Raw genomic sequence first — 15,442 nt, 5'->3', positions numbered from 1 at the left:
TGGATGTTGTAAATCAGGAACACAAACAGAAGTTGCTGGAAAAGCTCAGCAGGTCTGGCAGCATCTGTGAAGAAAGAGCTTTAGTCACTACCTGCTGCTTCATAGTGTCAGGGACCCAGGTTCGATTCCACCCTCGGGCGACTGTCTGTGTGGAGTTTGCACATTCTCCCTGTGTCTGCGTGGTGCTCTTATCCTCCGGGTGCTCCAGTTTCCTCCCACAGTCCAAAGATGCGCAGGCTAGGTGGATCAGCCACGCTAAATTGCCTATGGTGTGAAGGGATGTGTAGATTAGGGGGATGGCTGCGGGTGGGATGCTCTGAGGGTCAGTGTGGACTTGTCGGGCCGAAGAGCCTGTTTCCACACTGTCGTGATTCTATGATTCTATTTGGAAAACACACACAACTCCTCTCACTGAAGAGGCAGAAATAAATGTTGGTGAGGAAGAGAAAGATAGAGCATGCACTTATATGTTTTGAGGCTGTTTCAAGGTGCTATATAAATTCAAGTTCTTTTTTTGTCTCTGTGTGCTACTCCCCTGCTAGATTAAGGTGCTGCTTAATTGCTTGTCAATAAACAGGAAGCTCAGTATTTTCACAATGCTGGTCACAATACAGCATTAATGGCAGAGAGTAAACATCAAGGATTACAATTTCCTTCATATGATCCCCTGTTAAGCCACGTCAGACAGGTATTGACCTGCTAGTATTAGATATTCTATCATAATTGTCTAACTGCTTTCTGTCTGAGCAAAGCCATTTTATGGATAATAGAGCTGTAACACATATTAACACTTATCCGGCCCCTGAAATGGCTGAGCAAGTCAATGTTTTGTATCAAGCCAAGCTTTAACCACATCGAGTCACTCCACGTGATACCAAGAAATGGCTGAAGGCATTAGATACAGAGTAGGAGTATGGGACCTGACGACATTCTGGCAATACAGTAGTATTGAACACTTGTACTCAAGAACTAGCTACTCCCCCAGCCAAGCTCCTCCTATGTAGCTACAAAACTGGCATCTACCCATCGTAGAGTTCTTAGAGTGCACGTTCCGAACCCACAATCACTACCATCTCGAAGGACAAGGGCAGCAGATACATGGGATCAGGTTCACCTTTAAGCCACTCATCACCCTGACTTGGAAATATATCACCGTTCCTTCAGTTTCACAGGTTCAAAATCCTGGAACTCCTTCCCTAACATTGGCTGAGGCTGTTTTCCCCGATTGTAGAGTCTGGAATTAGAGCACATGGTCTCAGGATTAGGGAACATCAGTTTTGGACTGAAATTAGGAGAAATTTGTTCACTCGGAGGGCTCTGAACGTTTGGAGTTCTCCACCCCAGACGGCCGTGGGAACTTGGTCGCTGAGTATATTTAAGACTTCTCCCAGTAGCATTATTGATGATTGGAGTCTCACGGAATCTCAGTTTAGGGGAAGGTGAGGATAGAAGTCCCACATCTACCCTAGCGGAAAGGGAGATTAAACTCGATAGTGTTGTATCTAATCAGATCTACATGGCAGTCAAACCATCTGAGGTTATCCCAGCACCAAGTGTAGGTTAGGTGGATTGGCCATGCTAAATTGCCTATGGTATCCAGGGATGTGCAGGGTAGGTGGATTAACTATGGGAAATGCAGGGATAGGGTGGGTCTGGGTAGGATACTCTTTGGAGGGCGGTGTGAACTCAATGGGTCAAATGGCTTGCTTCCACACTGTACTAATTCTAAGCAGTAGCCGTGGCAGTATAGTTTCTCTCCTTTCTGTTCTTGTGTAATTCACCGCACATGGGCTGCATCTCCACTTGGGGGAGCGTGGAACCCACATTTGGGACACCAATTAATCCAAATTGATTCACAATGAGATACCTCCTCTCTTGCTTATACTCAGTTCCCACTTTCCATTTGTAAGAAACTGTCTTCTTGCTGGTTTGATTTGTAGCCCAGTAAGGATTCAATGTCTTTAAGACAGGAGGGGAGAGGTGAGTGAATGAACAAGGATATATCTGACTAGAATTTGTGCCTGTTAAATATTTTGACCCCCCACTTCCACAGGAAGATGAAGTGCAACCAATGCTGTGTTTCATTGTGTTAGGTGAATGTAGTAACTGAGGGTTAAAGGTTTCACTGCTTGTTGCCATGGTTAACCCCACAGCTTCCAGTCATTAAAGTCAATGTTCAGAAAACCACAGAAGGGGATGGTGTTCTTTGTACAATGTGTGTTCCTGGCATTGTGCCAAGGAAAGGCTGTTTGCAGATTTGTCCCCAAGTAGCTGTGGGCTCAAGCCCAGCTGGGATGGATGCAACAGTGGAGCTGTCCTCAGTCCCCTGCCCAAAACATCAGAAAAGGTTTACAAGGATGTTGCCAGGCTTGGAGGGTTTGAGCTACAGGGAGAGGCTGAATAGACTGGGGCTATTTTCCCTGGAGTGTCAGGGGCTGACGGGTGACCTTATCAATGTTTATAAAATCATGAGGGGCATGGATAGAGTGAATAGCCATAGTCTTTTCCCCAGAGTAGGGGAGTCCAAAACTAGAAGGCATAGGTTTAAGGTGGCAGGGAAAAGATTTAAAAGGGACCTAAGGGGCAACTCTTTCACACAGAGGGTGGTGCGTGTATGGAATGAGCTGCCAGAGGAAGTGATGGGGGCTGGTACAATTACAACATTTAAAAGGCATCTGGATGGGTACGTGAATAGGAAGGGTTTAGAGGGATATGGACCAAATGCTGGCAAATGGGACTGGATTAATTTGGGATATCTGGTCAGCATGGACAAGTTGGACTGAAGGGTCTGTTTCAGTGTTGTACATCTCTATGATTCTATATCCCTTAATCAACATCACAAAACCTGGGTATCCTAGCAGAGCTGTTTGTGGGTGCTTGCTGTGCACAAGTTGGCCACTGCATTTGCCCACAGCAGTGGTTAACACATCTTAAAGTATTTAATGGAATGTAAAGCCTCTTGAGTCATACAGTTGTCATTGAATGCAAGCATTTCTTAACTTAGTTGCACACAAGTAAAAGGGAACAAAGATTCCTGCATTTGTATGGCCCTTTATCCTGACACTTTGTAATTCCCCAGATGCTTCCAGCATAAAGTGGTTGTACTGAAGAGCAGTGATAGTTGTTATACAGAAAAAATGAACTACATTCCTGGTCACAGAAAAGTTCCACAACGCCAGTTCGAAAAAAAATCAAACTAGTGCAACCATTCCCAAATTGTGGGTCATGACATTGACCCCATTCCCACCCCAGAAGAAGCTAATGGGGGGGTGGGTTATAAGTTAATGTTTTGGGATCATGGGCATTGACATTCAGTTGAGGCCTAGTTCCTGCCGTGTGTGAGCCTGTGTGATGAAGTGGGTGTTCATTTCAGGGAAAAGACAACTACCATTAACTCTATCTATACCCATCATTACTTTATAAACTTCTAAAAGGTTGCCTCTCAACCTCCTACAGTTTGCGTGTGAAATGAACTTCGTGGAATGAAGTTGGATTAGGTTATTTGACAAAAAGTATCAGAACCGTTTCCTCATCCAGTTGGAAAGCATTCTGAAACAGGAATGCTGACTAATTTTCCCCTGCCAAGGTTGAGAGGTTGTATGGCCAATTTGCTCCTGCTAACTTATGATACAAGAACTTAGGGAAGGGATAATTGCCCAGAGACCTGCTTCTGATCACTATCCATATGAGCCAACAGGAAGTTGACACACGTACGACATCAGCTGAGGACAGAATCATGTTGAGATGTAAAAGGGCTAAAGAAACATCATTTGAGTTTCAGCATCTATGTTGACAGGAGAAGCTTATCTGTTCTCAGTGTGAGGTGCTGGAGAAACAGTTACGGCTCTTGTGACCAGTGGTAGTATCCCTTCTTCCGAGCCAGGCAATCCAGTTTACAAATGTCATACAATCTCTGAACAGAATGATTAGGAAAATATTGACCAGAGGAACAGGATTTCATCAGAAAGTTTCCCCTTCATGACTCTACTGCCCAATTATTGTACTCTCAGTTACCTCAGAGCAGCGTTCTATACTTGATTGCTTTGAGGCGAATTGAAACAGTCTGGAGATGTTGTCAGTTTCTAAATGTGCTGAAACCTTTTTTACAGTGTTTCATAATTCAGTGCTTTGAGATGTCTACCCAATGTTTCAGTTCAGCTTCTGTGCTGTCTGCTTACGTTGTTCTGAATCTGGTCTTTACTCCACCGTGGGAGCTTGCTATGTACTGATTCGCTGCCACATTTCCGTCGTTACATCAGTGACTACACTCTGCTGGCTGTAGGGCATTTTGAGGTTGTGGACGGCGCTACATAAATGTAACTCTCCCTTTGGCCATGTGAACAGGCCAGCTACGCAAACCAGCAAGCACCCAACTCCCCCCACCAGTGGACGAGCAGATTCAGCTGGGGGTGCTGATGCTCATCCCAGAATTGCCGGTTTAAGAATGGGAATATTTCCTTTTGATTTTGGGAATATGAGAACAGGAGTAGGCCCTTCAGCCCCTCGAGCCTGTTCTGCCATTCAATGAAATCTTGCTCCTGAGGATGGCCTCTGGGGCGTACATTCGTCTTTAGGGTCAGTTCCCATGGTCATGCCTGAAGGATGATTGCTTCCACTTGTGGCCAGAGGTAGACAGATATTCAGGAGTTGTTTATTCCATTGAAGGGTTAATAACAAGGGGGCAGCATTTACGGTGAAAGACAGGAGGTTTAGAGAGGATTTGAAGAAATTCTGTTTCACCTAGAGGGTGGCAGGGGTGTCCGGAATGCACTGCCCTGGGGCAGATAGTTAAGGCAGGAAATCTTGCAATATTAAAAAGCATTTGGATGTGCCCTTGAAATGTCAAGGCTATGGGTGTAGTGAGGGACGGTGGGACTAGTGTGGAATTAGACGCTGAACAAAAACAACCAAAGAACTGCAGATGCTGGAAGTCAGAAACAAACACAGAAAAGGTGGAAAAATTCCACAAGTCTGACATCACCTGTGGAGAGGTAAAGAGAGTTAACATTTTGGGTCCAGTGACCCTGTTTTCTGACCACAGATGCTGCCAGACCTGCTGAGAATTTCCCAGCACTTCCTGTTTTCGTTAGTGTAGATTTCAATAAGTTTGGTCAGTGCAGACTCGATGGGCTGAAGGGCCTCTTCTGTTCTGTACGATTCTGTGAAATGACAGCCTTTGTGTAAGGGAAGGTTTGGGGGTGAGGGGGCGTAGAATGGGGTCACACCTCCTCCACCAGAAACAGTTATGTGTTTCAGTGTGAATTAATTGACCACAACTCCCTGGAAGTGAGTCCAAGATATTAAGGGGACCCCAGGCATCACAGTTTCACCATCATCAGACATGAACTCTCCAGGGTCTGGTAAATTCAGGAATTCTGACAGTTGCCCCCAGATCTCCCCCATAATGTGGTGAACTTGCCTCAAACAGAGAGCTATCCGAACAAGCACAGCCTTGAAAAGCAATTGAAGGATTAAAGAGGGATTTACAGCTCCTTTTTTTAAAAAAAAATTCTCAATAGCAATTGTCTTCTAAATTGAAAGAACGGGTTACGGTCACAGTGCATCCGCTGCTGGGGTTCAGTTGCTCAGGGGAAAAGCTCCAAGTGCCAAGAAAATTTCCTGCAGCTCTACACTAACGTGGCTTCCCACTGCACTCCCAGCTGTTCTCTCGCTGTGGTGCACAGTTTCTATGGAAACAGCGGCTGACTAAACCATGCCTCTCCAGATGTCTGCAATGTGCCTCCATCAGTGCTTTTTCACGGTGCCAATTGCTTGGAAGCACATTGAGTCAGGGCACTGCGAGTCAGCTTTCAGAGGGAATCGGCTCTCCCCCTGTCTCCCTTCTGCACAACAACTAGTTCCTGGAGTGATACCAGCTGGTGGCCCGCTGCCCATCCTCCTCGTCGGCATTCCTGGCATAGCTACTGCCAGCTCCGACAGTCCCATTCAACGACAGCATTTTTCTGAACGAGTGAACAATTTATGGACATATCAGATGAGGCGTTGCAATGGGATCGCAGAGAAATCAGAAGATGGCAACATTCAAATGACGGCAAAATACTGCAGATGCTGGAAATTGATAATCAGTTGTTAGAGTTAAATAGAAATGTACAGCACAGAAACAGACCCTTCGGTCCAACTTGTCCATGCTGACCATATATCCTAAATTAATCTAGTCTCATTTGCCGGCATTTGGCCCATATCCCTCTAAACCCTTCCTATTCATGTACCCATCCAGATGCCTTTTACATGTTGTAATTGTACCAGCCTCCACCACTTCCTCTGGCAGCTCATTCCATACATGCACCACCCTCTGTGTGAAAAAATTGCCCCTTAGCCCCTTTTAAATCTTTCCCCTCTCACCTTAATCTATGCCCTCTAGTTTTGTACTCCCCTATCCTGGGGAAAAGACCTTGTCTATTCACTCTATCCATGCCCCTCATGATTTATAAACCTCTATAAGGTCACCCATCAGCCTCTGACTCTCCAGGAAAGACTCTCCAGGCCTATTCAGCCTCTCCCTACAGCTCAAACCCTGCAACTCCAGCAACATCTTTGTAAATCTTTTCTGAACCCTTTCAAGTTTCACAACATCTCACCTACAGCAAGGAGACCAGAATTACAGTTTTTCAAAAGTGGCCTCACCAATTTTTATGTAAACTTTAACCAATGTTAATTTTAAATCTGATATAGTTATGTTTACATTAAGCAAAACTATTCAGAGATACAGGCCAAAGGCAGGTGTATGAAGTTAGGCCACAGGTCAGCCATGATCTCATTGAATGGTGATGGAACAGGCTCAAGGGGCTGATTGGCCTACTCCTGCTCCTACATTTCTATGATCCTAAATCTGAAACAAATACAGAAATTGCTGTAGAAACACAGCAGCTCTGGCAGCATCTGGGGATAGAGAACCAGACTGAACAATTCAAGTCTGGTTATGGCTCTGAAATGGGACTGATTGGTTCATTTTGCAGAGCTGACATGGCCCTGATGGGCTGAATGGCCTCCCACTGTGTTGTAATGACTCTACGGTACCGTCACTTCCAATCCTCTTTCTCGTTATCCTTTTAACTGATCAAATCTCCTTCAGAAGAAGAGTCATATTGGACTCGAAATGTCAACTCTGTTCCTCTCTCCACAAGTGCTGCCAGACCTGCTGAGTTTCTGCAGCACTTTCTGTGTGTTTTTGACACAGTAACAGCCTGAGAAACCCAGCAGACCATGTTTATGTTTATCCCTCACACAAACAACTGGCCTAATCCCATGTATCCCCTTCATTTACTCTTTTATTCTACTCTTTCTGCAACCAGCCAACAAACATAGGATGTGAGTTTCACCTACTGGGCCAGCATTTATTGCCCATCCCTGAGGTGACGATGTGGAGTAAGTCACATTGCTGTGGGTCTGGGGTCACATGTAGTCCCAGGCTAAGTGGATGGGAGACCGCCTGGCAATACCAGGTGCAGTAGGCTTAGGGCAGCATGGTGGCTCAGTGGTTAGCACTGCTGCCTCACAGCACCAGGGACCTGGGTTCGATTCCACCCTCGGGTGACTGTCTGTGTGGAGTTTGCACATTCTCCCCATGTCTGCGTGGGTTTCCTCTGGGTGCTTTGGTTTCCTCCCACAGTCCAAACATGTGCAGGCTAGGTGGATTGGCCAGGCTAAATTACCCACAGTGTTCAGGGATGTGTAGATTAGATGGGTTATAGGGGGATGGATCTGGGTGGGATGCTCTGAGGGTCAGTGTGGACTTGTTGGGCCAAAGGGCCTGTTCCCACACTGTAGGGATTCTATGATCTATGAAACCAGCTCCAGAATATTATAAAACTCTGTTCAGCAACTATAGATATCAATGTAAAATGATTGATAATAAAATCTAATACAGATTGAGTAGGTGAAATTCACAACTAAACCTACCAGTGTTTCAATAACCAACCATTTTAATAATCCTCCGTGCATCAATTTTTAAGTAATTTAATTTAAAAGACACTGTTATGAAACTGCACCCCTGGGTTTCTTTGTTCGACAACACCCTCCCGGACCTTACTATTAAGTGTATAAGTCCTGCCTTCATTTGCCTTTCCAAAATGCAGCACCTCACATTTATGCATTTATTTATTTAGCTTTGATGCGTTTCAGGGGAAGGTTGATAAACACATTAGGGAAAATTGAGTAGAGTGTTATGCAGAGGGAATGAGTAGGGAGGCTTGTGTGGAGCATTGGTTCGGATCAGAGGTCTGTTTCCGCAAAACTGATTGGATTTGATTTATTGTCACGTGTATCTTGTTACAAAATACAGTGAAAAGCCTTGTATAGCATCGTCAGTCTCCGGCGCCATTCCGAAACACAGAAAAATAAACCAAAACACAGTATGCAAAGGCAGGAAAACGAAGAAATAAAGAAAGCCTCCAACTTTACAGCCCTTTTTGTTGAGTGCTCCATCATGTGCTGCGGGCCTGGTGACCAGTACCACCCACTGGAATGAAAGCTGCGCCTCTTGGGCACCATCTTACATCTACCAATGTAACCAGCGCCATCTTTGTTACACACTAGATTACAAAACCAGAAAATGAAGCGGCAGATATAAAGGAAACAAAACCAAACGGAATTAGGAATACAGGAAACAATTTAAAAAGAATGCAGGAAAATCCTATAAATGCAGACGTAAGCTCCAATCTTAACCAATGAGAGAAGTCTTATGGGCAGAATTTAGGGTGCACAGAAAACCGAGGGGAGGCGATGGCCTAGTGGTATTATCGCTGGACTGTTAAACCAGAGACCCTGATAATGTTCTGGGGACCGGGGTTCAAATCGTGCCACGGCAGATGGTGGAATTTGAATTCAATAAATACCTGGAATTAAGAATCTAATGATGACCGTGAATCCATTGTCAATTGTTGAGGAAAAACCCATCTGGTTCACTAATGTCCTTTGGGAAAGAAACTGCCATCCTTACCTGTACTGGCCTACAAGTGACTCCAGACCCACAGCAATGTGGTTGACTCTGAACTGCCCTCTGGGCAATTAGGGATGGATAATAAATGCTGCCTAGCCAGCGATGCCCTCATCCTGTGAATGAATAAAGAAAGAAAATCTGGTAATCTTCAGCAAGAGATCCAGAAGATTCCAGGTCACCAACTCTGACTCCTACCTGCCTTTTGAGGTAGTAAGGCAAGCTACAAGAAAGGAAAATGAGATTAAAAACCCCATGGACCAATTGGCTGCTGCTGGTTTTCAAACCAGGATTGGTCAAAAGCTCCTTAAAGTCAGTTAACTTGGCAAAACGTGCCTCCTTAACTATTGGCAGATGCCAATGCAGTGAGAAAGCTGGATGCAAAGGGCCGGAGAACAACAATAAACATGATATCAATCCGCTCAAAGTCGAAAGCAGAGCTCTGGCTGGTTAAGGAAAAACCAATGTCATTGATTAGCCATGGATAAGACAACGATGATGTACTGTAAACAAAAATATTACGACAAACAAATGTCACCTCATACGCAACTGAACAAACACAGACTCTAGGAACAGCTAAAGGAAACTAAAACCACAATTAAATTAGTTGGAACGATAATGAGAAAGGCCGTTGTAGACAAATGTGATCCTAAAGATACAGAGGGAGGCCATTCAACCCACTGGGTCCATGCCAGCTCCCTGCAGAACAAACCATTCATTCCCATTCCCATACTCTATCCCCATGATCGTGCAAGTTTGAGTAATAAGGAGGGGCTGAATAAGCTGGGGCTATTTCCCCTGAAGCATAGGAGGTTGAGGGGTGACCTTATAGAGGTTTATAAAATCTCGAGGGGCATGAATAAAGTAAAAAGCAAAGGTCTTTCCCTAGGGTGTGGGAGTTCAAAACTAGGGGGCATATTTTTAACGTGAAAGGAGAAAGATTTTAAAAGGACAAAAGGGACAACTTTTCCACACAGACAATGGTTTGTACATGGAAAATGAACTGCCAGAGGAAGTGGTAGATGTAGGTACAGTTACAACATTTAAAAAAGATTTGGACGGGTACATGAATAGGAAAGGTTTAGAGGGATACGGGCCAAATGCAGGCAAATGAGACTAGTTTAGTTTGGAAACCTGGTTGGCATGGATGAGTTGGACCGAAGAGTCTGTTCCCATGCTGTATGGGTCTATAACCATTGTATACCCTTTCAAAATCATTGACCATCTCCACTTCTACCCACTCATAGGCTGCAAGCTCAAGATAGTGATGGAAAAAGTTTTACTCACCATGTGAAGAGATGGAGAAATATTAAAGACTTTGTTGGGCCACTCGAGGACAAGTTACAAAGGATTCATGAAGCCAGGAAATATTTTCTGAGCATTTTGCAATGGTTTTCACTCATAAAGATGTTGCTGACTGACAGGATTCAATGATTCTGTTACAAATAAAATTATGAAAATTAACATTGAGAACATGTGTTTTTGATAGAATTAGGAACCTTAAAACTCTTACTGCCAGTCCCCTCTTTCCCACACCTTTGATGGTTCGCATTGCCCTTAATGGGCTTTGCATGGAAATTATTCAATTGGAAACACAGGTGATTTGGTGCTGGGGAAAAGAATATTCAGTTGTGTGTGATTCTGCATATACAAAATAAAGTCACAGCGTTATGTTTGTACGTGGATGTCTTTGGAAAGTGAGCACACGGTGTACACCAATGGCATTTTCTTTCAGTCACCTGTGGGACATGGGTGTCACTGGCTAAGCCAGCATTTAATGCCCATCTCTAGCTGCCTGCGAGAAGGTGGTGATGAGCTGCTTACAGTCCATGTGCAGTAGGAAGACTCACAAATCTGTTAGGGAGGGATTTCCAGGATTTTGATCCAGTGATCCTTTATATTTCCAAGTCAGGAAAGTGAGTGGCTCAGAGGGGAACTTGCAGGTGGTAGGTATCTCATGCATCTGCTGCCCTTGTCCTTCTAGATGGAGGTGGTCCTGGGTTTGGAAGGTGCTGTCTAAAGAATTTGGATGAATTTCTGAAGTGCATCTAGATAGAGGTGGGCACTGTGGGGTGTGGAATGCCTCATTTCCCCCTCCAACTCCATTCTGATTTGGTCCCCTCCCTCCCTGTCTACGTCTCCCTCACCTTTGATGTCATTGTACTGCCCCTGATGTAAATTGGTAATTAGTTCAGAAACACAGGTGATTCGATGGTGGAGAAAAAGATATCAGTGGTGCATAAAAGCATCTCTGCACAGAAAAGAAATGTAAAAGACAATTAAATAAATAAAATCAATGGGGGTTGTGTGTGGAGATAGTAGGAACTGTAGGCTTTAGTGGCACAGTGATAATGACCCTACCACTAGATGAGATCCACCCAAGATTCACAGAGACAGGCATGTGCTGTACAAGTCTCTCATTTGTATCTGTACTAACCTGTTAGACAGCGCTCTGAAATGGTTCCCTTAGAAAGCATGGCATCACTAACAGGGAAGGTGTTTGAGGAAATTATTATGAATGCTCTATCTGATTATGTGGAGAAGGGACAAGAGACAGTGAGGAGATTTTTCTGTGTGGAACATACAAAGGAGGATCAGAGAAACAGATGGAGAGTCACACACGTGGCAGAGGATGACATGGATGTAGATGAGGATGATGACGGAAATCAGATAGAAAGAGAACTGCAGACAGAGGAACTCGACCTCTTCACTTTGAAAACCCTGTCAACACTCACGGTCTGGACCGACACTGAAGAATTCCAAACCCTTGCACATTTTCCATCACTCCATCCCTGATGGCTCTGTCTTCAGCTGCTTGATCCTAAGGTCTGGAATTCCCTTCTGAAACCTGCCCACCTTTCTCTCCTGCTGCCTCTTTCTCAAGCTTTCAATTGCATGTTCTAGTAAGTGGCTATGTGCCAAAGTTTGTTCGATATTGCTATTGTTAAGCAAATTGGGATGTTTTACTGGGTTAAAGATGCTATACAAATGTAAGTTATTTATGTAGAGTGATCCCTTAGGAAGACCACTGTCGGATGTCAGCTCCAACGGAATGTTGCATTAGTCACTGCTTTCAGGCCAGTAGGGCGTAAAAGGAAGGTAAATATTTTGAAAAACTGGTTAATCGTTTAGCAGGAATTGATGGTACTTAAGTTGCTCAGACATCACTTAAACAGATCTTAACTGCATTCGTGCCGAGTCTCCTGAGCTCTCACGCATCTGGCATGTGATTCACATATATCTGCACAGCGTGTTAATTCACACAGATGAGTAACATTTAAATCTCACACTGTTCAGCGGTCAGCAGTGCTTTTACACTCCCTGCTCTCCCAAAGTAATTTCCGAGCCCCTCCTATCCTTCAGTTCCAAGCATAAATACAAATACTGCTCCTTATTATTTGATAAAGTAAAGCAAATTCTCCTTTGGACCAGTGTGTTCCCTTTGCTCCTTTTCAATAGATGTTTGCTAATCTTGTACATTTGTAAACTTAATTCAAAACCAGTTAGATAAAGTCATTTGATTGTTATTTTCTTTTATTTAAGGAATTTGCGACAATTATAATTTAGTGCTTCATGTAAAGATAGTTAACAATTGGAAAAGACCTCACATTGTGGCACACGGATGGTACTGTTTGTAAAATAACCAAATAACTGGGAACGCTGGAGATCTGAAACAAACATAAACAGACATTGCTGGAGAAACTCAGCATGTCTGGTAACATCTGTGAAGAGAAAACACAAAATTAACTTCTCAAGTTCATAATTCTTTGAAGTTTGCATCACATCTAGACAGGTTGGTTAAAAAGGCATTTAGCACACTTGCCTTCATTGCTCAGACCTTTCAGCTTGGGAGTTGGGACATCATGTTGAGGTTGTACAGGACGATGCTGAGGCTTCTTCTGGAGGACTGTGTCCAGTTCTGGTCACCCATTATGGGAAGGATATTATTAGGCTGAAGAGGGTTCAGAAGAGATTGATTAGGGGATGTTGCCGGATTTGGAAGGTTTGAGTTGCAAAGAAAGGCTGGAATGTTGATCACTGGGGCATTGGAGGTTGAGAGGTGACCTTATAGGGTTTATAAAATCATCATGGGTATAGATAGGGTTAACAGTAGATGTATTTTCACTAGGAGGGGGAATTTCAAAACTAGAGGACACATTTTTAAGGTGAGAAGAGAGAGATTTTAAAAAGATAAAAAAAGACATGCAGGGCAAGTTTTTTAGAGGTTGGTTTGCGTGTGGATTGAACTTCCTGAGGAAGTAGTGGATGTGAGCACAATTACAATGTTTAAAAGACATTTGGATAAGTTCATGAATAGGAAAGGTTTGGAGGGATATGGGCCTGGAGCAGGCAGGTGGGACTAGTTTAGTTTGAGATTATGTTCAGCATGGACTGGTTGGGCCAAAGGGTCTGTTTCTGTGCTGTATGACTCTATGACTGTATGATTCTTCATCGGAACTGAAAGCCGTTAGGATAGCATGATATTTATACTGATGGATGTTCTCTTTCTGTGGATACTGTCTCCATCGATCTGCCTCACTCCTTACTCCACTCCAACACTACGTCCCCAGCTCCCTGTCATCAGTAATCACCACCATTTCTTAGCAACTTCCAGTTCTGCACTCAAAACATTAACCCTAGTTCCTCCAGCACTTTCTGCTTTTGTGTCATTTGTAATTCTGTAATAGGTGCTTTTCTTCATTACTGAGTTATAGTCACATAACCTTCCTCTGCTCTACTGAATGCAGTGAATATCAGTGCTGACGGGGATAGGCACTTCTCAAGAGTCTGGATGGTAACTTTGGTGGGACAGTATGAAGTGTAGACCTGAGATTGGGCCGTGACAGGAAGGGGCGAGGTTGGAGAAGCACATTTTTGATATCATCTGAGGCTCCTTGCTATCGCTCCCCTTGTGGCTGAGTGAGATTACTCAGTGAGGGATCACTCACTGGGAAACAGAAAAGGAAATCTTTAACAGTTCACCACATCTGTGGCCATGCCCTGCTTTGGACAGTTGTAATGCAGTTGTCTCAATAAGCCATATACTTGTGTTGGCTAGGAAATGTCAAATGAAACTTCAGCATGTGAGTACAGTAACATTGGGGTATTGTTCCTGGACGAGTAATTCAGAGATTCCAAATTCATTCGTCCAGTAAATACTTTGACCAGATTCAACATGCCTGGTTTAAATTTAAACAAAGCTTGACAGTTAATTCAGAGATAGTAGGAACTGCAGATGCTGGAGAATCCGAGACAGCAAGGTGCAGGGCTGGATGAACACAGCAGGTCAAGCAGCATCATAGGAGCAGAGAGGCTGACGTTTCGGGCCTCGACCCTTCATCAGAAAAGGGGGAGGGGAAGGGGGTTTTGAAATAAATAGGGAGAGAGTGGGAGGCGGATAGAAGAGGGATAGAGGAGAGGATAGGTGGAGAGGAAACAAACAGGTCGAAGAGGCGGGGATGGAGCCAGTGAAGGTGAGTGTAGGTAGGGAGTTAGGAAGGGGATAGGTCAGTCCAGGGAGGACGGACAGGTCAAGGGGGCGGGATGAGGTTGGTCGGTAGGAGATGGAGGTGCGGCTTGAGGTGGGAGGAGGAGATAGGTGGGAGGAAGAACAGGTTAGGGAGGCAGGGACGAGCTGGACTGGTTTTGGGATGCGGTGCCCGCTTCTATCTCCTTCCCAAAATCCACAAACCTGAATGCCCTGGTCGACCCATTGTCTCCACCTGCTCCTGCCCCACCGAACTGATCTCCAACTATCTAGACTCCATTTTCTCCCCCTTGGTCCAGGAACTCCCTACCTATGTCCGTGACACCACCCACGCCCTCCACCTCCTCCAGAACTTCCAATTCCCCGGTCCCCAACACCTCATCTTTACCATGGACGTCCAGTCCCTATACACCTGCATTCCTCATACAGATGGCCTTAAGGCCCTCCGCTTCTTCCTGTCCCGCAGGCCCGACCAGTCCCCCTCCACTGATACCCTCATCCGCTTAGCTGAACTCGTCCTCACACTCAACAACTTCTCTTTCAATTCCTCCCATTTCCTACAGACAAACGGGGTGGCCATGGGTACCCGCATGGGCCCAAGCTATGCCTGCCTCTTTGTAGGTTACATGGAACAATCCCTCTTTCATACCTACACCGGCCCTAAACCCCACCTCTTCCTCCGTTACATTGATGACTGTATCGGCGCCGCCTCGTGCTCCCACGAGGAGCTCGAACAGTTCATCCACTTCACCAACACCTTCCACCCCAACCTTAAGTTCACCTGGACCATCTCTAATACCTCTCTCACCTTCCTGGACCTCTCTGTTTCCATATCGGGCAACCACCTAGAAACCGATATTCATTTCAAGCCCACCGACTCCCACAGCTACCTAGAATACTCCTCCTCCCACCCACCTTCCTGCAAAAATGCTATCCCCTATTCCCAATTCCTTCGCCTCCGCCGCATCTGCTCCCAGGATGAGGCATTCCACTCCTGT

The 15,442-nt window shown here is 44.9% G+C and overlaps 1 long non-coding RNA gene across 1 annotated transcript; it reads left to right on the top strand.

Annotated features, from left to right (window-relative positions):
- Window positions 1-1,905: 1,905 nt before the first annotated feature.
- Window positions 1,906-10,420, top strand: LOC125486636. The gene is made up of 2 exons (XR_007265265.1): window positions 1,906-1,980; window positions 10,204-10,420. It is a non-coding gene; the product is annotated as an uncharacterized LOC125486636 (long non-coding RNA).
- The last annotated feature ends 5,022 nt before the right edge of the window (window positions 10,421-15,442 follow it).

Source organism: Rhincodon typus, chromosome 31, assembly GCF_021869965.1.
Source record: "Rhincodon typus isolate 14 chromosome 31, sRhiTyp1.1, whole genome shotgun sequence".
In the NCBI taxonomy this organism is placed as follows: Eukaryota; Metazoa; Chordata; class Chondrichthyes; order Orectolobiformes; family Rhincodontidae; genus Rhincodon; species Rhincodon typus.
This window is presented reverse-complemented; position numbering and strand designations above follow the sequence as displayed.